Source organism: Pteropus medius, unplaced genomic scaffold (genome assembly GCF_902729225.1).
Source record: "Pteropus medius unplaced genomic scaffold, Ma_sr-lr_union100, whole genome shotgun sequence".
NCBI lineage: Eukaryota > Metazoa > Chordata > Mammalia > Chiroptera > Pteropodidae > Pteropus > Pteropus medius.
Window position 1 is genome coordinate 3,622,277 of NW_024349225.1, and position 26,572 is coordinate 3,648,848.

Genomic DNA, 26,572 nt, shown 5'->3' on the forward strand with positions numbered 1-26,572 from the left:
GTTACAGAGGAAATGTCATTAGTTATACGGATCTCATTAGTTATATGATAATCAAGAATAAAGTAGAAAAAGCAGCCAATAACCATTTTTAATAATCTGAACAAAATCCTAGGAGTATGTGTATGCTTTTTACTCATTTGTTGTTGTTTTTTTTCATAATAAAAAAACAGGTAATTCTAATTTTTTTTGAACTTTATCTAAAATTGATAATTTTACTCTTTTTAAAAATCACTGGAAATACTTTACGATGACTCCCAAGTGGGGTTTTGGGATTTCTAGTTTCCCTGACGTGAATTTATGATAAACATTATCCTCAATAATTTGGAATTTTTGCTTTTTTTAACTTTGGCTGAGAATTAATAGTGTTTTTTTATTTGCCACCTAGAAGTTCTAATTAGAATCATTTGTAATTTGAAATGTCTGATTATATAACACTGTCCAGTATTTAAAAATAAAGTCTGAGATCTGTTTTAATGAAACAATACCAAATTATAAAAAATGTGCAGTTTTTCTTCACATCATGATGTATTCTACAAAGCTGAACATAACTTCAATTACTGAAAGTAAAGTAAATATTATAAATGTTAGACTGAATGTAATATTACAGAATTTATGACTATAGCAATGAAAAAATGCTTGTGAGAATTAAATTTTTAAAAAGCAGAATGTAAAATTGTACATTTATTATGATTACAAATATGTAAAAAAAGATTATATAGAGATGGATGATTGCAGAAACTTAAACGAGAGATGCTAAAACATCAGCAATAATTGTGTTCAATTTATGAATTTTGGGAGATGATTTTTCTCCCTTTATTTCCCAAATTCTCTATAAGGTTGTTTCATTATTTTTTTAATTTATAATTGAAAATACTATTTGTAATAATATATACTCAATAAACAACTCTAGCAAAAAAAATCCATTTGGAATCTGAATTTACCAAAGAGTTTATTACTTTTAGTTACTTAAAATAACCTGTAATTGTGTTATCTGTACAATATTCATAAAGATGCAGATACTGTCAACTCACACATGTCCTTATTTTATTTGTAAAAAAAAAAGAGTAGACTAGCATTATGCCTATTCTGCTTGTTCTCCCGCTCCCTATTTTACTTGCTCTTCAATTTCAGTGTATTTCCTTAGGTTCATCTTCATTTCACTGCAGATATGAATGTCGTCAAGGCCTGGCAAATGGGCAGGATCCAGCCTACCTCCAGATTCTCTCTCAACGAATGGCTATACTGATTTATTTTAAAATCATATTTTGGAGGCACTTATATAAGTTTCAGGCACGGTGCCAAACGCTGAAATTTATTATCCTCCAAACGCAGCTATGAAATAGATTTAAATTTAAATCTACCATATTATTTTGTTATTTCTAATTGTACCATCTGTTCTGTTTTGTTTCTCTCCTTCTTGCCTTTTTTTTGGTGGGGGAGGGAAATGGAGATGACTTTTTTATCATTCCATTTTCTTTCCCTCTGCTTGTTTGAAAATTATATGCTCGTGTTTTCATTCTATGACTATTGCACCCTTAACTTTTCAAGTTAAATGTCTCCTAATAAAACAATGTATGTTATCAATGGATAAACATGTTCATGAGAACCTGGAAAGATCAAGTGGATAGCATTTCATTTTAGCCTCACTAAATGCAAGTCAACAAAACATATCTCACGATGCGATGAAATATGACGCACACACAATATATTGCACCTGTGCAATATATTTTTGCCGATAAACAGAGCCACTGAATTGGATTGTTATAAATCGAACTGTGTCCCCACCAAATTCATAGGTTTAAGCCTTAATCCCAAATATGAAATTTGGAGATGTACCCTTTGGGAGGTTACTTGGGCTAGTTGAGGTCATGAGGGTGGGGCCTTCATGATGGAATTAGTGGCCTTTGACTGGTTCTCTTTTTATCCCCGCAAGTTCACAAAAAAGAGGTCATGTGAGCACACAGTGAGATTGTGGTCACCTACAAGCCAAGAGAAGAGGCCTCAGAATAAAACCTACCTTTCTAGCGCCTTCTTATTGTGCTTCCTAGCCTACTAAACAGTGAAAAAAATGAACATCTGTTGCTTAAGCAACCAAGTCAGTGTAATTTGGGTATGACAGCCTGACCTGACTGTGACATGGAGCTAGTCAATATCATCAAGCCTCTAGGTCTAACCACCAGTTTATAGGAAATATGGAGTAAAGAGGAAAAACATAAATAGCAATCACCAAATCCAGAATGTAGGCTATTCTATAGAACAAATACCCAGTTTCTTCAACAACTCAATGATAGAAAAATAGTGTGCCGGCGGGGTGGTGAAGGTCACTGTTACAGAATAAAAGCAACTAAGAGACAAAATCAAATGTAATGTGTGAGCTTTGTTCACATCTTGATTCTAATAAACCAACTGTAAAAGTACATTTGGAAGACAATTTGAGAAATTTTAATATGACCTGGGTATTACATGTTATTAAGGAATTATTAATTTTGCTAGATGTAATAGTCACATGGGATTAAGTTTTAAAATAGTTGTTATCATTGAAGACACATATTGAAATAGTTACAGGTAAAATGACATGATATCTATGATTAGCTATAAAGTGCTATCCTCCCGCAAAAAGAAAATAAAATTGAGAAACAGATAAAACAAGATTGTTTAAATGTCGTTAATTTCTGAAACTAAATGATAGGTACTAAGGGATTCACTAAACTATTCTTCCAATATGATTGAAAGTTTTATGTACGATTCAAAACTTCTATAATAAAATGTTTTTAGAATCTAGTATTAATAATTCTACCCTATTACCAGAAAACTTGGGATGCTATTAGTTCCTTATTGGTGCTGTTAACAAATTACCATAAATTTAGTAGCTTAGAACAATACAAATTTATTATCTTTCAGTTTTGAGATCAGAAGTCCTAAAATCGAGGAGTCTGCAAGTCAACGAGGTTGCATTCCCTTTGGAAACTCTAGGGAAGAACCCATTTCTTAGCATTATTGATTCAAAGAAAATGAACATTTTTTATGATCTTGAACTATAATAACAAATTGCCCTCTTGAAATCTTTGGCTCCTTCTGATTATAATTTAAAAATAGACCCATAAAATAACCAATTATTGCTTATTATTTTCTTATAATTCATTTATATTCTCAGCTCTAGAACTTTTTTCTTCTACATCCTGTATTTTATTTTCCTCATTCCCTTCTTCCATCTCCCCAGCATATCCATAGATGCCAACATAACCAATATGGAGATTTAAAAAAAAAATAGACTTTTTAGGCAATCAAGATTTACTCTCATCTCCTGTAATGGAGCAAAGAAATTCAGAATAATGTATGTATGGGTCAGACAATTAATCATTACTATAGCCTAATCAAATGTTAATTGTACATGAAAGCATTAAATCCAGAAAAAAACATTTTTCCAAATTAAACACATTCTTTATGTCTTTTAGCAATACTATTTGTTTTTGCTTTCCTAGATTTCCTTTTGATCTCTCTCTGTCTATATAACAAACGTGTAAACACATATTCAGAATTAGTTTTAAATAATTTATAGTGGTCAAAGCTTTCAAACTTCCAATATTATGAAAACCTAAGGATTACTAAGAAAGATAGCATGGCCCAATGGCAAGAGCTATGATCTCAGAAGATGGATTTATTACTAAGGGCTGAATGACCTCAAAAAGGTCACTTTAAGTCCACAGTATTACGATTTCTCAATCTATAATATGGGTATATATAGGATAGATATACCTAATATTAATATAATAAAGATAATTTTATAATCCATTTAAATTAGATTCACAAATATTTATTGCGTGGCCTTTTATGTCCCAACCATTGTTTTAGAAACAATAAAAATAGGTGTGCACGGTCGCCAACCTCATGAAATTTGTAAGAGTCTAATGAGGACGATGACTCGAAAAAGTATGGTGCATGTTGCAAAAGGTAGAACAAGAGAATCTCCTGAGATGAGAAGCTAAGGCCTAGGGAGAGTAGAGTAATGACAACGAGGACGGGTGTCTTTAAGAAAGTTAGCAATCTGGCTGCCTACAGAAACACATATAGTAAGCAGAATGATTTATTGACTTTCATAGCACTTAAAAAACTAGTCACCATGATCTACGGCCATGCCACCGTGAACAAGCCCGATCCCATCTGATTTCGGAAGCTAAGCAGGGTCGGGCCTGGTTAGTACTTGCATGGGAGACCACCTAGGAAGACCAGGTGCTGTAGGCATAAATAATAATTTAAAAAAAGACAAGAAAAGAAAAAGAAAAGAAAAGAAAAAAGGAACTAGTCACCAACATTTAAGAACTTTGAGATTACAGAAAAAAATCAGATTTCCAGATTTCTTGAAAAATGTGAGAGTCTAATACATGGCAGTGATCAGCTGAACCAATGCTTTCATGAGAGTGTGTTCCAGTTTGCCACAACCACCACCACTCCCCCCGTCTTACATCTGACCTGTTTCACTTTACATTAATCTGCCTCTGTCTGTATTTGGGTTTCCAATATCTCATCTAGAAAGGAAGCTATGCACCAAAGAGAAGAAGTCAGTCCTGTGTGACTGGAGCACAGAGGCGAAGAGGATCTTATTAGGAGCTGAATGGAAAGTATGTGCCAGGCTCGGGGCAGGCCTGGTATGTTTCAGGCCTGTGGGTACCACTGAACAGTCTTGACAGGAAAATTATATGCTCATATTTGAATTCTAAAAATACTTCTCTGAATACACACAGTGATAAAAGGATTGCAAAATGTACTTTGAAAGCCAAAGACTGGAAAGTATCAATTTGATTTATTCTTCAAGTTTCAAATAAAAACCAAGAATGAATTTTAAATTTTGTGCAGAGTAGGATCTATTCTGATTTTTAAAAAAACATCGTTGTGACAATTTAACTTTTTTTAAAGACAACAAAATAAAAGTTAGTCATATCTTGAAAAAACATTGACTAAAATTACTCTAATGTGAAGGGGAAAAGGCTTGTATAAAAAGTAAAACATCAGACGATAAAACCTGAGTGATAAAAGAAAACTTTCCCGTATGTCACAGAAAAGTCATCCCCTTGCTCAATACAGTACATCCTCATATTATTCAAATAAACTTAAACTCATACAGACACATTGAAAAAGTTATAACTCAGAATGACCCATGGGGCTTATTTCCTGTTAGATTCTAGCTCTGGTACTCTCTAATTCTGTTTGAATACATTTCAACAGTGATTCATTTTGTCAGTCTGCCAGTAGTCTTTCCTACTGAGCAAGTGTCATGTACTTGATGTACTTTAGCAGCAACACAATTGAACACTTGGCTCAGATTGCCCCCAATCACCTTATTTACTATTCAGAAATAAGTCACACTTTTTCTTTTTATCAGTAACATACTCCTCTAAGATGAAATATCAAATGACAAACAGTGGAAGTTAACTTAAAACACAAGGGATGACTTTGACCTGTATTTTGGGGACCTGGCCTCCTTCAGTGAAGTACACTGACATGTGTAGCCTGCTTCCAGTGTCCAGGGTGAGCCACCACCTTCCCGATCCAGCCCACCCCGGTGGGACCCATGGCATGTCTGGCATCACCACACACACTCCTTTTCTGGTATTTTTGTGCCCTAATATATTAGTGAGATTTTAGTTAAGATCATTATTTCATTACTATTTTCACCTACTCCTTGCCACCCACATCTCCACCTCAAGGCTCAAGTGTGAATTCCACAAAGAGCTGAACTAAAAAAGTAATAATAATAATAACAACTAATTTATTGAGTTATGTGTTAGAGAATGTTCAAAGAGCTTTGTCCGTATTAATTCATTTAATCCTCATAACAACCATATCAGCTATGTAGAGAAGTTATTCTTTTTACAAATAAGGAAACCTGGCCATGGAGTGGTGGAATTGAAATGAACCTTCCCACTACAGAGCCCGTACTTTGACCTCTACACTGCAAACATTCTGCTGTACTTAAGAGTCACCTTTTTTCTATAATATTTAAGACTGTAATGGATGTATGTGCTCTTCTCTAGGAGGCTTCTAGGCTCCCTGTGGATGCATCCTATCAGTCTAGGAGTCCCAGTAGATGAAGCTCAATAGCAGTAGCCCCGACTTGGCCACACTGGGATCCCTACTTTCCCCAACTCTTGGGTAACAGCGACCCATAGACCTTCCTTTGTCCTTCCTTCATCTCCATCAAGTCAGATAGGCAACTTGATTTTTTGCTTCTTAATACGCATATTGGAGAGAGAATTCCTTCTTCAACGGGGGATGAGTAAACAAAAAATCCTCTCTCTTCACAAAGTTGGAAACAAGAAACTGAAGGGAACCCTCTTCTCCACACATGTATCTAATAGAAGCTTGGTTGGCAGCAAAGACCATGTGTTCCTAGATCCAAATTTCCCAGATACAACTATTTTCCCCTAGAGAGGACAGATTAAGCCAAGTCCAGGGAATCATCCCTTGAACTGTCCTCCTTAACTCTATCACTCCATACAAACAGCACATTTAAACTGTTGAATCCATCCATTTGCCTTCATACTCATCCTCATTAATCTTGTGATCAGGTGAGAGTAATCATCTCTCACCAGAATTACTGCAAATACGTAACTTGGTTTTTTAGACTCCTCCACCCCCGCCCCATTCCATTTCATTTTTTCACACTCTAGCCAAAAAATCTTTGCAAAATGCAAATCTAGTCAAATTACTACCTTGCAAAAAAAATTGTTTAATGATTCTCCAATGCTCTTAGGACAAATCAAAAAGTTTTCACATTGCTTTCAATCACCTGTCCTTAGTTTACCTCTCTAGGCTCACTTTTCATCATCCCTCCCATAAGGAGCCCTACATGCTCTTCTATCCCATCACTCATACTTCTCTCTGTTTCACTAAAGTAATATATATTTGATTGTGTACTGGTGTCACACATCTTTTCTCCCACACCTCTCACCATCCCCGTCTCTTTTATCAGACTAACCTCTCCATGTTTTATGTGCTCCCATATATCCCTGTACTTCCTCATTGTTTTCATGGCTGGTTACATTTTAATTGCTTTGCTTGCATAGTTTATTATCTCTGGCTATTTTGATGACTCTTGTGTCCCCAGCACTTGTTACAGTGCCTAGCAAACAACAGACGCTTGGTAATCATTTACTGAGTGAATGAGCACATAAGTAATCTGCTACTTCACAAGTTAACCCATTTGCCCCGAGAATATTCGCCGGTAGCTCTTGCAGCTGCAGCGTTTACCCCAAGATAATTCACGGATTACAGTCCTAACCTTACCTCCAAAGTTTGCCACAAAATATTTCACTTTTATTATTATTTTCACATTGCTCTAGTATATCGATAGTCTTTGAAAACAAATGACATTTGCTTTAGAGTAGTCTGTTTTTAGTATTTTGTACTTCCATTTACAAAATATAGTGATTCTTGATCACTGAAAATGTCAAATCCTTAAAAACACAGCATTCTTATGTGTGATGTTAACATCATTCTTGAACAGCTGTTAGCCCGAGATTCATTTGATGAATCCGATTTATGTATACATTTGTTACATTGAATTAGAGACAAGTTCTGTTTAAAAATAACTCCGAGAACAGTTTTTATATTTTATTTTCACATTGAAAAACAGTCATTAGAGCTGCTTCAGCCTCAAAGAGTATATTTAAGTAAAATTAAATTAATGCTGGCAGCGTGTTGCCCTTTCTGGTTAAATAGGTTCCAATGTGTCATTTGAAAGCTAAACTTTCAAAGTAACATTTGGAACAGTTTATTAATAATTTGAGATTTTACTCCATTTTTCCCATTGGCTTATTTAGAAACGAAATGTATTTTTACTCAATCATCTCTCCCCTTCCTCCCTAATGGCTGCCTCTAAATTTCCTGTATGTGTTATTTGATCAGACAGGAATACAGAGTAAAACCATGATCCCAGGTAGAGATGTTAGAAATGGCGATGAGAACTAGAAAATTTGGAAAATAGAAAAATTAAATGTTATTTATAAAGTCTTATCAAATTACCTGGTGTTTATTGAATGCCTAACAAGCATAGTATCTGGCACTAAGCAGACACACCAAAAATATGCGTCGACTTTCTAAATGAATGAAGTATCTTTTCGGAGGTGTTTTATCCCAATGTCTCTGATACAGAAGGATGCTGGTAGTCAACAGTGCAGATACCTCTCTGCCTACAGAATCAAGTCAAATCATTGACTTTAAAATTGTTGTTTCTAGCACTCTTGCAGAATAATATCTTTTATGGGATCTTTCTCCTACAGCATTCCAAGCTGTGGATAGGACAGAGTATCTGAGGCACTGTGATTCTTACAAGAATTTGAAAGTTCTCTTAACCTCTTTGTGGAAGGAGAAGTGATTGCAGATAGAGTTAGCTGTGGCCAGAGCTGGGAGCTAGGAGTAGTAGGCAGCCAAGAGGGGTTCGGTTGCCCTGGGAATCTGAGATTAGATGCTGGTAGTAACACTGCTATTGAGATACTGAGCCTTAGGCCATCACTGAAGTATCGAGTTTAGCCTCAACTCTCAGCTGTTCTTGGATCCGTAAAGGGAACTAAAATGGTCCTTAGGTGTTTGAACCTCTTGGATATCAGCAGAAGCACAAGAAAATCCTCTCTGCTGGAATTGTTACCTAATTTAGACCCACTGCAATGCCACACAGATAAAGCAATGAGATCAAAATTAAAAGTTACAAAGAAAACAGCAGATAACATTATTAGTTAGTGTCAGTAAAGAATGATAACAGATTTAAATCCCTAAGACTTCCTATATAGACTTATAAAAAATTTTGAGCAAAAATGTATGAATGTCAAAAGAAATAAAAGATACCATCACGAAGATAACCAATTAAAAGCTATAAAATCATATATTTGAGGGGAAAGTGAAACAATTTTAAAAATCTATGAAAATATAACTGTTGGAATAAAAAAAACAATTGTAAGAGGTAAACACATTTGAAGAGAGAATTAATGATAATATATCTTGGGAAATTATACACAATGCATCATAAATAAACAAGGAAATGGGGACTATAAAAGAGATCTATGGAGGACAGAAAGAGAAGGCTAACATAGACAAAGTTCCAGAACAAGAGAATAGACAGAAAGGAAGAGAAGGGAAATTTAAAGACATAATGGCTATAATTCTTGAGATCTAATGAAAGCATGAATCGCTGCAGGTTCAGGAATCAAAATTTATTACAAGTACACTTAAAATGAAAACCTGTAAACGTGAGATCACATAGTAAGGAATGGCAGTCAGAATGACAGCAACAGCAATCAAGTCAGAAAGACTGGGACAATCTCTTCAAATTATTGAGAGACAAAAGTATCAACCCAGATTATGTATTCAGTAGAACCATCTTTCAAGAACGTATAAAATAAATATATGCTTAGATTAACAAAAACTGAGAAGCCTGATTATCAAGAAATCTACACTATAGGAACTTAGTATAGGAAGAAGGAAAATTAACCCAGAAGCATGGTCCTTAATGCAAAAAGAAATGATGAGCAAATACAATGGAAAATGTATGTGTGTGTGTGTGTGTGTGTGTGTGTGTGTGTGTGTGTGTGTGTGTGTGTGTGTGTGTGTAAATCAAAGAAAACATTGACTACATACTTTAGAAATAGCAATGTTGAATTTACGGGGCTAAAGAAAGAACAGCATTAAAATCCTGGACAAAATTAGCATATAAGTGCAAGGAGAAGTAGTTAAAAGTGTTCTAAGGTTTTTATATTTTGCTGGGAGGGATTAAAATATTGATTAGTCTTGATTTCTGATAATGCTTTGCTAGGTTATTCATTTTACATTCCTGCTGAAAATAATGAAAAATGTACAATAAATTTTAAATAAAACAATACTCGTTAAGCACTAAATATCTTAAAAGATGATGGAGAGTTCACAGGCTAATTTTGGGAACAGTCTCCAGTCAAAAAGGTAAAGAAAGCATTAGATCACTAAAGGTGCAAAAGCTATGACCAGCATGTAGTAAAAAATATGAGCATAAATGTGCTTGTTCAATAAATATTTTCCATGCAGCTACTATAACACTCTTTTAAGTATTAGACACTGTTCTAGGAGTTGCATAAACAAGACAAAAAAAAAGCAGACATTCATAGCCTTTACCTACTGGAATAGTCAATCACAGATTTTAAAACAATTACACTTGACATGTTTAAGGAAATAACTCACAAACTTACAAATATCTATAAAAAGAAATCATGGAAATGGACATAGCAGAAGTGAGAAAAAAACAAAAAGAACACTAACAGTAAAGAAATAAGAGAATTTTAGGAAGCAATAGAGATGGCAAATAAGCATATAAAGAGATTCTCCACATTATATGTTATCAGGGAATGTAAATTAAAACAACAATGAGATACTACTACACACCTATGAGAATGGCCAAAATCTGTAACACCGACGCCACCAAATGGTGGCGAGAATGTGAACCAACAGGAACTCTCATACATTGCTGGTGGGAATGCAAAATGGTACAATGCTTGCAAAGGTAGTTTACCAGTTTCTTACAAAACTAAACATATTATTACCATATAATCTAGCAATTGTGCCTCTTTGTATATACCCAAAGGAGCTGAAAACTTATATCCACACAAAGCCTTGCACATGAATGTTTATAGCAGCTTTATCCTTAATTGGAAGCAATGAAGATGCCCTTCAGTAGGTGAATGGATAAATGAAATATTATTCAGCACTAAAAATAAGTGAGCTATCAAGCCTGTAAAAGACACGAAGAAACCTTAAATGCATATTATTTTTCCTTTAATCTGTTACTGTGGTGAATTATAACAACTTATTTCCCTATAATGCATTCTCGGGAAATAACCAATTTGGCCATGATGCTTGATCCGTCCTATATATTACCGAATTTGGTTTGTTAAAATTTTGTTTAGAATTTATATTGCTACCTATATGAGTGAGATTAGCCTGTAATTTTCCCTTCCTTTCTCAGGTTTTGGAATCAAGGTTATGTTAACTTTTGACCAAGACGGACTTAACATTCCCCTCAGCTTGACGAAACTTTAGATAGGCTTCTTATGACTATAGGTCCCTGACCTTTCTTTTCTTAGAGCATTTACTTTAGAAAATTTGCATTCATAAATTTTATCTTTGCCCTTTGGAGACATAAATTTTCTATAACCCAGGAAATGTCTTTTTCTAGAACCTAAGAGTCATCCCTTTGAAATGTAATCATCAAGAAAAATAGAATTGGAAAAGATAAAATAAAACTCATTTATTCACAGATATTATTGTTGCTGGTGTAGAAAATCAAACAGAATTTGTGAGAAAACCATGAGAATAAGAGAATCTAGCAAGGCAATTAGATGCAAGTCAATACACAAAAATCAAATGATCTTTTATGTATCGGAAACCAAATATTACAAAATTACATTTTAAAAAGATACAACTTCCAACAGCATTAAAATATTTAGCCATCAAAAAACTTAATTCTGGAATATATATAAGCTGCTCCTAAAAATCAATGAGAACAAGGTAGACAACCTAAAAGGAAGGTAAGTAAGAGACAAAAATAAGCATTTGAATAAGCAGGAAATTTAAATAGCCAGCAAACATATGAAAACATGCTTAATCTTTTTATAGCAATCAGCATTTAAAACCACAATGGGGTACCAGTACAAAATCTCAGGATTGGCAAAAATTTGAAGTACTAATAATACCATGTTGAAGATGTGGAATCACAGGAATATTTATACACAGAAGCTGGAAATATAAATTGGATTAAGTAGTTTAGAAACTGTTCTGCATTTTATTATCCACTATAGTTTAAATGATAATTAGCTTGGGCACAATAATTCCATTCTTAGAAATTCAAGGCTATGGAACATCAGTGTATATGTGCAATAATGTTCTTAGACACAATATTCAGTTTTTAAAAACTGAAACCAGTCCAAATGGCCACCAATAATTGCATGGATAAACAAATTATCATATAGTCATTCAATGAAATACTATACAGGAATGAAAATGAACCAACCAACCACATAGCTGGAGCTACCTACAAAAATATGGATGAATTTTAGGGAAAAAGGTGAGGGAAAGAAGCAAGGCATAATAAAAGCATGCAGTATGGTAGCATCTATACAAAATTCGAAAAGAGTAAAACTAAACTTTAGTTGTCTTAGATATAAACCAAGCCTGCCACACTGCCTTTGAGTCGTTCCACATGCATTCTCTGACCTTCTCAAAATAACTCTTAGAAATTCATTCTTCTCATAAGTGAATAATTAGAATCCCAAGAAGTGAAATGAAACATAGAGAGACTCCAAATGAAGCATGTTCACAAAACACCACACATCAACAGACTATTATTCCCTCAGATACTTATAATCATTGTCTTTTAAAAGCAAAGCAAAACAAAAAGCCCAGATTAACTTTCCTTAAAATAATGTCTTAGTAATTTTCACTTCTTCACAGAATATTTCTGTCACAGAAACTTATGAAATTCAATGTTATTATTCACAGTATGAAAAAAATATCACCCCCATATATTGAAACAAATAAAATATTATTTCTCTAAATGTAAGTATAATAAATATTTAATAAGGAAAAAATTACATGATTATCCTAAGTATAGGGTATCATAAATAACTTCTTAAAATACATTAAAAAAATCCGTTTAAAAAATTAAGACAAAAAAATATAAAAGTAAATGCCTAATGAGCCAAAGCTGTAAGGTATGACTCAATAAATAACTCTTTTACAAATCCCTAAATTGACAATGATACATCAGAAAATTACAAATAAGTTCAATAAAGTGTCAAATATAACTAAAGCAATAACTAAAATAGACAGTCAAGAATAGTGAAACATTAAACTAAAGGCATGTATATGCACCCACCCTGTATACCTAATCTGATGTTGAGACTATATAACTTCAACAAAGGAATTTCTGTTCCTGAAAATTCACATTTAGTAACAAAATTTAGTAGCTGGAAAGAGACTAGATACCAGACTAGAGCAATTGTGTCTCAATTTCTATGTGAAAGTTCCACGCAACTGTGGGACTGCCAAAGAGTTCAAACTAGGATTTTCAGCCTGTGCTTTTAATAGATATTTCTATTTTGTAGACAAATGGTTCTAATTCTCCATTCATTAGGGGTTAAGGTAACAATTTTTGTGAATTCCCAAATTTGAGAACATGTGCTTCCAATATAGGGCACCCTTCTGCCAGTTTCCAGAAAAATTATATGCACACATAATTGCTTATACAGCTTTAGGCTGTTAATCCATTCATTCTCTCTTTCACTCTCGGTTCTGTTCCAGCCATGAGTATAGGTTAGTAATAGCTCAGTAGCATTTTTTAGACTTTTGCCTAGGGTATCCTCTCTTGCTGTGGGTCTGTCAATGCTGGCAGCTTTTCAAGTCACCTGGTAAATGGCCAAAGCAGGATACTGAGGTCTCAAAGAGAATGCAGAAAGTTAGGAGACCAGACTTGGCATGGAAAGAAATTGAGGGCACTCTGCAAGACAATAAATGAAGAAGCAGGAAGAAATAACTACCCTAAAGGTGGAATAGCTATTGCTGCTATAAAAGTTCTCTGGCTGTTCTGTCTGTCCTTATATCACTTGCTCAGACTTCAAAGTCTTGGGAGGAAATTTCCAGTGAGCACTTGGACAACAAGCTCGTCTGCCAGCACTTGAAGGCAGTGGGAAAGGAACAGTCTGGACTTTCAGTTTCATTATTAGAGGACCTGAAATTCCCTCCCAATACAATTATACACAATGAGAGAGAGGTTAATTCTCAAAGAAATCAGGTTCTACTAGGGAGAAGAATGGATGCTAGTCAACATTACCAAAAAAAAATTGTTGTCCACCAAGGAAATGGGAAAAGAAGAGAATAATATAGACCTTAATAAAAGAAAGGTTTATAATGGCTTCATTACATTATTAGGTCACTATAAGAATTCAGGAAGTATCACTTATCAAATGTATTTTTTTCTTGCAGGTTCATGTAGTTGAAGGAAATTTAGAATAATACCTTAATTCAAGCCAGGGTCTGTCATTGACTAGATATTTGGGGGAATGTTTCTTAATTTTTTTGAATTTCTGTTACCTCCTAGAGTTGTTTGAAGATTCTGAGTTAATATATATAGAATGCCTGTAATGCACACTTCATGAAATAAACAGTTTTCACTCTCTGTGGATTATCAAGGTTCTCCATAGAAAAGAACCAATAGGATATTTATATCTGTAGAAAGAAACATATTTTAAGAAATTGGTGATTATTTTAGGATCACACAATTATGGAGGCTAGCAAACCCAACACCTAGGTGGGCCAGCATACTAGAGACCCAGAGAAGAGCCAGTGCTGCAGTTCAAGTTCTAAGGTCATAAGGTTGAAGACTCAGTGAAAGAGCCAATATGTTGCAGTTCAAGTGCACAGGATGTCTGCTGCAGAATTCTCTCTTGCTAGAAGGAGATCAGTCTTTTGTTCTATTCAGGCCTTCAACTGATTGGACAAGGCCCACATTATGGAGGGACATCTGTTTTATTCAAAGTCCAATTTAAATGTTAATTTCACCCCCCCAAACATTCTTATATAAACATCCAGAATAATGTATCACTATATATATCTTGGCACTGTGGCCCAGACAAGTTGACACACAAAATTAACCATCACATCATGAGAAATGCTACTATTCAGAAAAATTGTCTTTTTTCTTTTCTATATTCAAATAAGACACTTTACAAGCTGTTAAAACCAATTGGGGAAGAGGTGCCTGAGATTGGACCTGTGGGAATAGGAATAACAGGGATAGCAGGTTTGAGACATGAAACAACAGGTGCCAGGGGTTAGGTACTCAAGCTTTAGAAGAGGCTCACTCCCAGGAGTCCTGTGTTGTGGCAAGAAAAAGGTATGGTTAGACTCCTAAAGAAAATAATAACATTCAACCAACACCAACTCCAATCAGCAAATCTTGAACCTGATCAAAAACAAGCTGACAGAGGCAACTATAAGCACTGCATCTGTGGATTGCTTGCTGAATTTTAACAGGTGGCCCTGGAAGGACATAGGCTGGGGCTAAACTTGGCCTTCAGCTGAACCCCTGTCAGAACTGTGCCACTGGACGCCTACTACACAAAACCACGCTAATAAGACCAAGAGACTTAAGAGTTTTGCTTAGTACATAGAAACAGACACAGAGAGGCGGCCAAAATGGGAAGATAAAGAAGCAGAAACCAGATAAGAGAACAGAACAGAGATCCAGGAATAATGGAGTCAAGCAATCTCACAGATGCACAGTTCAAAACACTGGTTACAAAGATGTTCAATGAACTTAGGGCAAGAAGAGATGAATTCAGTGAGAACTTTAACAAAGAGATTAAAAATATAAAAATGGAAATGGAAATTATAAAAGGGAATCAGTCAGACAAAAAGAACACATTATCTGAGATGAAGACTATATTAGTAGGAATAAAGAGAGTGGATAAAGAAGAGGATCAAACCACTGATATAAAGAATGGGGAAGCCAAAGACACTCAGTCAGAACAGCAAGAAAAAAGCCAGCACTATAATAATAATTTAAGGAGCCTATGGGACACAATTAAATGTAAAAATATCCAAAGGAAAACAAGAAGTTGAAGAGCTATTTGAAGAAATAATGATGAAAAACTTCCCTCACCTGGTGAAGGAAATAGACATACAACCCCAGGAAGCTCCTAGAGTCCCAAAAAAGATGAGCCCAAAGAGGCCCACATCATAATTAAAATGCCCAAGGTTAAATACAAAGAGAGAATCTTAAAAGCAGCAAGAGAAAAGCAGTTAGTTAGCTACAAAGGAGCTCCCATTAGACTAGCAGCTGATTTCTCAGAAGAAACTTTGTAGGACAGAAGGGCTTGGCACAAAATATTCAATGTGATGAAAACTCAGGATCTACAACCAAGAATACTTTATCTAGCAAAGCTATCATTTAGAGTTGAAGGACAGCTAAAGAGCTTCCCAGACAAAAATAAACTAAAAGAATTTACCAAGCCAGTATTACAGGAAATGTTGGAGGAACTTCTTTAAGAAGAAAAAACATGTATCAAAAACATGAATAAAGAATGGTAATAACTACATTTTAATCAACAATTGCCTCAAATAGAAAAGAATTAAGTGCTCCACCAAAAGATACAGTGGTTGAATGGTTAGGAAAACAAGACCCCTACGAGAGATTCACTTTAGATTAAAAGACACACACAGACTAAAAGGAAGGGGATAGAAAAAGATATTTCCTTGATGCACCTAGAGGGTATTGTGCTGAATGAAATAAATCAGATAGAGAAAGACAAATATTACACGACTTCACATACATGAGGAATCTAAAGAACAAAATAAACAACAACAAAAATGAAAATAAACTCATAGAGAATATTTTGAGGGGTTGGAGGAATAGCAAAAAAGGGCAAAGCAATTAAGAAGTACAAATGGATAGATACAAAATAGACATGGAGATATAAAGTGTAGAATAAGGAAAATGGTTAATGTAATAAATATGTTAGGGGGAAGAGGAGTACTTGATTTAGTGGGGTGATCACTCTATGAGTCATATAAATCTGTAATCACTATGCTATACAGCTGAAACTAATACGTTATTGTATGCCAACTATAATTGAAAAAAAAAACTCATTGACTTGCACAACGTAAATACAAGCAGCTAATTTTCTATTATATTTCAATAAAGCTGGGGGGAAAAAACAGCTGATCATCTGCAAGCTTGTGAATGCCCATTCCTAGAACAGTGCTGGAATAGCACTGTGGCCCCAGTGTAGTGCAGGCATGCAGATACAGACACGCAAAACGTTTAATGCCAATATTCAAATGCATGAGGATGACACAGATGAGAAGCATCCAAGTTCTGCAAGGACTTCTCAGAATACACACTGAATCCAAGAAGAGTAATGAGCATTTGTGACATGGCACATACCTGAGGATGAATGAATATTTAAAATCAAACTTCTCATGAAATACATCCGCAGTCTGAAGGCAGAGAGGGTCCAAAAGAGGCTCTTAGATGACCATGCTGAGGTTACCTGTGCTCTGAGGAGTAAACCTAGGCCAAGAAGGAAGATCATTCAGATTCTTCCCAAGAAGGAAGAAACTAAGAAATAAATCTTCTCTATTATATGTTCATAGTGGCCTCATCAACAATAGATAATCCAAAAAAACCAAGCCTGTATCTGGACAAAAATGGTTAAGAAAAGAAATAGAATGTGAGGAATTTAATAAGATAAGTGATTAAAATAATGGCACTAAATGAAAATTAATGTAATATTTAGGCCTAGCCATATGATATTGCCATTTTACCACATTTAATCTTCAAAAATGGCAATTTCTTATAGTTCTGTTTAATACATATAACAGTCAAGGTGAAGGCAAGGTACCAACAGCAAACAGACAAACCCTGTACTATAAGGTATTATATCATAATTCTAAACCCAAGGAAATATAGCTCATTGTGAAAGGGAAGCAGAATTGAAAACTTTAACACTGACAATTCACCATTATAAAATCAGGGCCTCAAGATCAGTAGAACAGTAGTAAAAATGGTACTGACGCAAAGTGTAATATGGATCATACATATTCATACAAGAGAAAGAACTCTTTCTCTTGAAAATAGGAAAAGTGGTTTGGCTAAGGAAGAACAAGATTCTTTGTGGGCAAAGGCTGAGGACTGCGAGAGAAAAAATACATATGAATGTGTATGTATATAGGTGTGGGTATTACGTGTGTGTGTGTGGATAGCTATATATGCATGTGTATGTGTGTGTAAGTGTACATATAGGTGTGTAAGGGGTAAGATTTCCTAGTTGTGATGTTAAAAATATTACAAAGAAGAGAAAATTTAGGCCTTGAAATCTTATTACTGTAGGTCTAGGCGTTGTCCTAACGAGGTTTATGTGAGGTCTTTTTTTCCAGACATGATATGAATGAGATTTCAAAGAAGAGAAAGCTGAGGCCTCATTACCTCCTTACTTCATTCTGTAGGTCTAGGTGCTGTCCTAAGGTCTCCCATGGACATACACGGAGCAATTGCTGAACTGCATTTCTCCCTCACAGAGGGTAAATAGACTAAAGTCTGAACCATGTCCACACGTCCACATTCCTCCTTTCACCTTCTCCTTGCTATTTCCTCATTCCCTCTTTTCCTCCCCTCCTTTCCAGAAGTATAGGAGTAGGGAAAACCTTTAATACGGCAGATGCTGGCTGCCCTAAGTGGAGAAGTTGCTCCTACTCCAGTTACTAATGATTTTTGCATATGCTCCCTGGTCCGGTGACTTTTCCTTCTGAACAGTGATGCACTGGTTCCTCACAGTACATGAAAGTGAATGAGATTTACCAGTTAAACTGCTTTACCAGAGTGTGTGTGTGTGTGTGTGTGTGTGTGCGCGCGCGCGCGCACGTTTGCGTATGCACGCCCCTTGCCAAACAGCTTTCATATACCTTTTAAATAAGGTTTAATATGTAAATTATTAACTTAAACAAGTAAAGAATAAGTAATTCTACAAAGCTTGATGGCTTGAATCTAAGGAATTCTGAAGAACTGCATCATATTTTTCCAATAGGATTATTATCTAATCCTATTACTTCACAAAAATCTTTTAAGCTTTGCAAATATCATTCACAGACAAAAAAAGATTAGGTTCAGGAAATTAGGGGATGGCCAAAGTGTAAGAAAATATCCTTGATCTGGATAACTCTACAATGTTTTAGAAGCAGTACAAAGGAAAATGCACAGTACTACTACTGGACTACAATGCCCGAATTATGAATGTGATCACCACCTTAATCATCTCATTTTCAATTCAGAATATTAGGGGATATTTTATAAAAATTAATTTCAGTTAATTCAAGGTTTATGAAATTCAAAAGAGGCAGATTTCTATTTAACTCAACAAGATTTAGTATCTACTACGTGACAGCACTGTGGGAGAAATAAAATTAGTATAAGAAAGCAAAGCTTTAAGGAGTTCAAAATGTTTTCTGGGAAGTGGAAATTCCAATTTTGGTAGCAGCCCTATGAAGCCTTGGTTCATGAAGTTCCACCAAAGCTAGACATTCCAACATACTTAACTCATGGTTTCTGAGACTGCTTTAAAAATACCTATGCCGGGAACAGGAACACACCTATGAAAGTAATAAGGGAAGAAGCCATAACACACCTATGAAAGTAATAAGGGAAGAAGCCATAACACACCTATGAAAGTAATAAGGGAAGAAGCCATCAAAGAAACCTTGTGGACCCCCTGCTTGGGTTCTGCAAACACTGGGAAAGCAACCACCTTGAGTTCAGGGAAGACAAAAATGAGTATTCTTTCAACCAGTTTGTTTCAACACGCAGGCTTGCCAATCCCCAACCTGCTCTCGTCGCTCTCCTTCCAGAGCTCATCACGATCTTGATCCTGGATCACTCGGTCAACACTGCCTCCCTGGAAATCCTGGTCCTCTTCGGCATAGCTAGGCTAGCAGCACTTGGTCCTGCTATTAGAGATTTTAGAACACAAGGAGCTATTCAGATTCTTTTCCTTCTGATGCCACAGGTTCCCATCACAGAATATGATACTATTTGACTAGGCATAAATTGTTAGAAAGTTGATGCTAGAGGCAAAGATATAGGGATGGATTGTTCTCCATCAACCCAACTATATAGTTCTTCCTGAATAATAGAACAAACAAATCAAAGATTTGACTTTCATCCTTGAAGACCATACATGTATATGTATGTATATATGTATTCATATATATGAATATATACATACCCACACATATATGTATGTATATATATGTATTCATATATATATGAATTCAAAGATAATTAGAGGAATGAGAAATAATAACATTGCATTGAATAAAAAGTATTATGGGAAAGGGGTAAAAGAATGTTCAAAACAGTATGAAATGAATATGAGAAGGCTTCTTGAAAGAAGGGAAGTGAATTCAAGATAAAGGAAATGGGATGGGCAAGAAGGGATGGAAAAAGAATTCATTAAGTTTTAGACAAGCTTATTTTTTATATCCTTTTATTTAATTTTTAACACGCATGTAGCAATTTTAAAATAAAATAAATTTTGGAAAAAGGATGTTTAATTTCTATTCCTCTTTGATTGCTGCATAAGGAAAATAGGACCAGATTTAGAGTAGAATTTTGATTCCGAGTAGTAGTTTTGGTTATGAATTCTGGATATTAAATGAAATCAATATTGGCGACATATAAGTCTAAACTCATAAATGTCAGTAAACTATAGCATTAGCACAACTTTAAGGTGGGAGGAATGCTTGGAGTTTGACTTAAAATTAATATTTTACTCCTCTCCCTTCTTTTTATAATAGCACCTTAAAAATCTAACAAATATATATGTTATATGTTTTAGAAAAAAATAGATAGTTATGTCTCAGTTATGTCAGAAGGGCAAATTTCATCTCACTACATGGATGAAGACTATAATGCTTAGAACAGTCCAAAGTGAGGTTGCACAGCCACAGTATTAAATAAATCTCTATTATTGGCAGCGTTAAAAAATTAACTAGCCAGAAATTCAGAGGAGTCAAATGAATTTTTTAAAGTCTCTTCTAAATTTAATTCCATGATTCTATGGCTCTAGCTGAGAGCTTTCCACATGAGCAATCTCCTTTATTCATTCAGAGTCTTCAGCAGAGTTAAAAATTCCACTTTATTCCAGCAATGAGCTACTAAATTGTGTCCGTCCCAAGACAACCACCAGCATTCACGACATTGCCTAGCATTTCACAAAATTTGGCTCTAGAGGCCTCTCTGTCACAGTCTCTGGAATGCTTTCTAACTTTTAGATCCCTAGACTCCCACCTCAGACCAACAGAAGAAGAATCCTTAAGGGCGAATCCCAGGAATCTACCTATTTAACAAGCTTTCCAAGTGACTGATAGAACCACTGCTCTAATCCTTGACATTCCTGCTGAAAAGGCAGACCAGGAAGATCTGTTTGCAGTCACGACTACAGTTATATAGTCATCTGTTCCTGAAGGAGTGAGTTAAGCCCTCAAGCATCTCAAACACTATTTAAGCATCCAACCACCTTTGGAAACTAAATTTACAGCATGTAAAATCTTCCTTGACCTTTTCCTTATAAGAGACAATATTCTATTTTCATAGACATTACGATTACTAACAGCAATCTTTCTCAAAATTCCTCGTCTCACCAAAGAACACTGAGTGAATAAGGTCTCAGTTATCAGTAGTGTCTGGTCAAGATTTAAATCTATAAATATTTTAGCCTTTTTTTATTTCTATTTGATATTAGAAAAGAACACAGTATTCAGATTGCATTTGTGACTTAAACCACAGAACACAAATTAAGAAATCCAAGGGAATCAACTCACTTATCTCCATTTTACTGTAAAAATATGAACTATTTGGTTGTATTACCAAGTTATAACTGCTTTACATTCTTTTCTATAGTTTGTAAAGCCATAAGCATAATTAAGTTCCCTAGACTTTCACCTACTATTTTTTTCATTACAATTTTTGTAAGTACATGCCAAAGATTTAATTATGGCAAATTGAAAATGTAGAATATTAAAAATCTGGCCAAATTGGGCTATTTGAGAGAAATCATGCCCAAATTGATTAAAAAATTGATCATTAAGGTTTTTACAAAGTATTATTTTCAGTAATATACGGGACATAAAATTTCAAATGTGAAATGTTAATAGTGAGCATATAACCTTTTTAGGCATATGAAAGTAAATTAATGTTACTTAAGTTTTTGCACATTCATTGTATAAAGAGACCAGGTTTATACTTACATGTTCCTGTGTATGAAACTACAGAAAAAAATACAGAAAGATAAACATAATAAATTGTTACTAAGTTCTAAGAGATGAAAATGGATTCTAAGTAAATTTATGTAATAGAACATTATGTACATTATGTAGTCATTAATAATCATACTTTCAAAGAATAAATAACACGGGTAAATGGTAATGATTTGTTAGGTATAAAAGCAGGACATAAAATCATAGATTCTATTAAAAAAAATGTATGCATAGAAAAGAACATTGGAAGAAAATTCCTCAGAATGTACAGTGGTGCTCTCTGCCTGAGGACATTATGGATGGTATTACACATGGTCTGATTTCTATCATGGCGGTCACTCTTTTTCTGATATACTCCTGTTCCTTCAAGTCCTTTTAAAGGTATTGATTCGGTTTTCGAAGCACCTAGTTGAACATAACATTCCACATGTGTTTTTAATACGGTAGGATGATCACTTACTGTAATCTGAATATTCTTTAGATAACAAAAGATGCATATATTTATTGAGCATTTATTGAGTATGCACTCTGTGCCAAGCACTGGGACACAAAGATAAGATACAGATTCTTCCTGAAGAAACTTACAGTCTAGTAAAAGATAGAGAAAAGATAAACAAGGAAAAGTATAGAGTATATAAGGCACTGTAGAGACACAGATGAGAGCAGTCAATTTTTTTTCTTAGATTTGGGGTAAATCAGCCGAATTTTGACCTATGTGTAAGAATGGCTTTGATTTCACACATAAAAACCAGAACAGAGCTGGAGAGGAAGCCCTGTATGGAGTTTTTAGAGAAGGAAAGGGGTCGGCAGTACGAGAAGTCCAGTAAGGTGAGACGTAAAACTAACGCATTGGATTTAGAAGTGAGGTTCTTTGGGGTGACATTTGGCAGAGCAGTTTCAGTGTTTACCTGTGTGAGCATGTGCATGAGCGTACTTGTGGGGTTGGGAAGGTAGAGGCGGAATATCTAAAAATAAATGAGAATAAAAATAAATACACAAGGATAAAGGGTATAAAAAGACAATCACAAAGAGAAAATACAAATGAAAAATATATATGTTAAAAAATTGACCTCTCAAACATATAAATGCAAGCTAAAACCAGATATCAATTTTGCTTACCAAATAAACAAAATATTCTAAAAATTAATACTCCATGTTGACAAGGATACAGTAAGACAGCACACACTGCTCATAGGAATATCAGATAATTTTCCAATTATTTACCTGGTATAACTGATCTCCCTTTCCTTTGTGGCCCTATTCTGTACTACCTGTAACATTTAACTGTAGTTATAGTCTTCATGTATAACTCTCTCTCTCTGTTCGGCTTATAAGGTTTTTGAAGATAGGAGCCCAGCTTGAGTAATCTCTATTCTCATTAATCTCTAGCTTCCATCACAGTGCCCGACTCATGGAAAATATTTAAAAGATGTGAAATGAATTCATAAGGACCAGAGTTCTTGCTTTGATACATGTTATTTTAGCTAAAATTGACAAAATTCACCCCAACTTTGAATGTTAATATTCAAAGAAACTAAGCAAGAATAATTGGTTTCCTTTATGAAATTCTGATAATGTCCGTGTAATCAGATATAAAGGTAGGGACATCTATAATGCAATATGATGCATATCCACAAATAATTATGTTGTCCTGCCCCTCCTTCCATTTTGTTATTATAATTTTCTCAAGGTATTTCTTTTGTTTAAGTCCATATTTATCACTTCATCATTCTTTAAATGTAAATTTTAAAAGCTGTTCAAAGCTGCCCAGTCAATTTAAGACAGTCATACCCTCTATTGTTCAGTTGGCATATGACTAAAACTATGTCTAACAAGTTTATTGAAACTGGTGAAAATGGAAAAAGTATAAATTCACTTGGTATTTGAAGTGGGAAAGTAAAACATGACTAGGCTTTAGTGTATTTTTAATGTGCTTCATATTTCCCAAACTGTAATTTTAATGAATCATCAGAAATTATTGTGTCTGTATGTACTATTCAGGGAGTCTCAGGAAATGTATAGTCATCACTGGGCCCTCAAGAAAACAGGTATAAGATTTTCTACTCTTCCGTGAGAGTTCAGTGCCCCCACCATTGGCATTATCTGGTGTTACTCTTTCAAGAACTGATCAACACCACCAACTGGACAGTGAACCGAGCCACCTCTTTCAGAGAGCTTGGCAATTTTCTTTAAGTATGCCAAAATTACATTACTATTCCTTTGCTTGCTTGTGAATATACTAAATGAAGACAATTTCTCTCATTATACATTTTTGGTCTTTATGTGCTAAATCAGTGATACTCAAACAAGGGTAATTCTGCTACCAGGGGACATTGGCAATGTCTGGGGATATTTTGGGTTGTCACAACTTAGGGTGGTGGGGCGTAGGATTGCCACTAGCATCTAGTTGATAGGGGCTGAGGTTCTGCTAAACATCCACAGCGCACAGGACAGCCCCCCACAACACAGAATTATCCAGTCCAAAATGTTAACAGTGCTAAGGTTGAAACACCCTGTGCTAAGTGATAGAATGTATAAAACTTTCAGGGAGCCCCATCCATCTTTTGAGGCCCAGCTAAGCTATCGCCCCTTTCCTGAGGCTTTCTCAGATCAACCTACACTGACACTGTCACATATTGAACTTCTCATAATTTGTTTCATTTGATGGTGACCCATCTCAAAGATTTCCTGAGAAATCAAATGTTCATATTCACTGCTGGTACTTCTTTCTTCCTTTTTCGTAATTTGCCTGTGTTTTAAGACAAAATATTACATAGCTTTATAAATCAAGAGACTCACTAGTCGTGCTACCTCCTCTTCTCAAACTGTCTTTTTTTTCCCCCTTTTCTCAGATCTTTACTGTAATACCGGTTTCAGGGACAGTAAGTTTTGAAGTGGGAAAGAGTAATTATCCCATTGTTTTTCCAGCTAAAATGTTTGGGTAATATTTCTTGTAACCCATATTGCCAACTTCCATTGTTTGGTCATTCTACTAAGAATAAAAAACAAAAAGGCTATGATTTTTGGCCTCTGATCAACCATGTAATTCTCCTTCTATTTAAAGTTTGAAGATTTGGCTTGTTATTTCTAATGCCAGGAATTTACACTCCTATGAGACAGTAGTGGTAGGAACGGGAGACATGGAGGAAAAATAAACAAAAGCTCTGAATTAAAGCTGACAGCTAAATAGAATTCATTAGCAATACTCTTATGAATGAGTAATTTTCTTGAAAAAGATATTTTAATAAGTCACTGCCATATTGCTCATTTTTTTTTTCCTGATTCTTGAGGGTCCTTAAATATGTTTGTCATGTATAAACATAGAAACTGTAAGTATGTATGGAAGGGTTTTTCAAGGATATCGATTGCTAGAAAAAGAATAATTAAGGCTTGTAATAATTATTCTTTGACCTACCCATTTTTTTTTAAAGTTAGTTAGATAACCATGTTACTTGGTTGTACATTTCTAAGAAAGGAAGAGCCGTGATGGAAAGATTTTTGCCTAAAGCTAAAGAAGATGATGACGTGGTAGAGAAGTCAGCAGCAGAGGCCAGCTAGAAGATTTTCATTTTCACCCTGAACTGAAACCTACTTTCCTGTTCCTTCCATATTGCTCCCCTTCTGAAGCAATGCGAACCAAGTCTAATCTGTCTTCCACAGAAAATTCCTTCAGATACTTGACAGCTGACCCATTTTTCCTAAATCTTCTTTTTGAACTCATTTCGATGTATGAAATATTTAGCCTAACTAAAGACAGAAAAAATTCAGAGAACCAACATGATATGATGCTGACACCTGAGGGTAACCCAAGTGTGAGCAGTCTGTCTTTCGAGATTTAAATCCAAGGTGACTTGACCTCCGATCCCTTGGACATTACCAGTGGTACCACTATTATGCCAGAGTGTCGCTCCTCCTACTGTCTTCAGGGCGTCTTAAATGGGGAGGGGAGTCAGAGACTCACTTTTCTCCTGGTTACCGTGGCTCAGAGCCTTTCAGTGAATATTCGGCCTTATTCGATTATCGCCTTCCGTGGATGTTCTCTTTCTCTTCTGTCTTAAGCACTAACTCAAACATGAAACACAGATCCTTGTCCTGCATTTTCCCTAAACCAATCACACAAGACATTTGCTTTTGTATCAAACTTCATAGTAGTTTTGGAGGCAACAGAAGATGCTTACAGGATAGAAATGAAAATGACTTAAATCTATAGAGTAGACACCTTTGTCTATTAAATAAACTAAATAGTAGACATCTTATTCTTAAAAGTTCTTTAGCCAACCAGTTTAGTCCTCTGCCCTTTTAAACACTCTCCCATAGATTTCACCCATTCTCTTAGTTCCAGCATCGACACATGATATTCCTAGCCTTGACCTCCAGCCTGTCTCATTACCTCCTATAGGGCAGGGTTTGGTTTCACTATATTTGCATTACCAGTGGTACCACTATTACACTGGTTAACCTGGCTCGAAACCACTTTAGTGCATTCAAGTGTTCTTTTCTTTGCTATCAAGGACCGTCTATTCCTACTTTAAATTATGACTTATATGTAACCCCACCCCTTCATTTGCAAAGGCCATATTCCTTTACCATGTATGCGGCTTTCGCTTTTCGCTCGATGAAAGCTCTCACACCACTCCCAGATTCAGCGTCCACAGACAGGGCATTCAGGGTCCCACCTCTGCTCCAAACCTCTGACCAGACCCTGCTGGGTAAAGTCCCACCATCATTCTTTATTCATTCTTCATTC

General features: G+C 35.2%; 1 long non-coding RNA gene and 1 pseudogene across 1 annotated transcript; one reads left to right on the forward strand and one right to left on the reverse strand.

Annotated features, from left to right (window-relative positions):
• Positions 1 to 4,123: 4,123 nt before the first annotated feature.
• On the forward strand, positions 4,124 to 4,242 carry LOC120617837 (uncharacterized; annotated as a pseudogene).
• Positions 4,243 to 19,319: 15,077 nt separating this feature from the next.
• Positions 19,320 to 26,572, reverse strand: LOC120617750 (uncharacterized). Its single transcript, XR_005657033.1, has 3 exons — positions 25,787 to 26,572; positions 22,734 to 22,790; positions 19,320 to 19,515 (listed from the first exon to the last, which is right to left on the reverse strand). It is a non-coding gene; the product is annotated as an uncharacterized LOC120617750 (long non-coding RNA).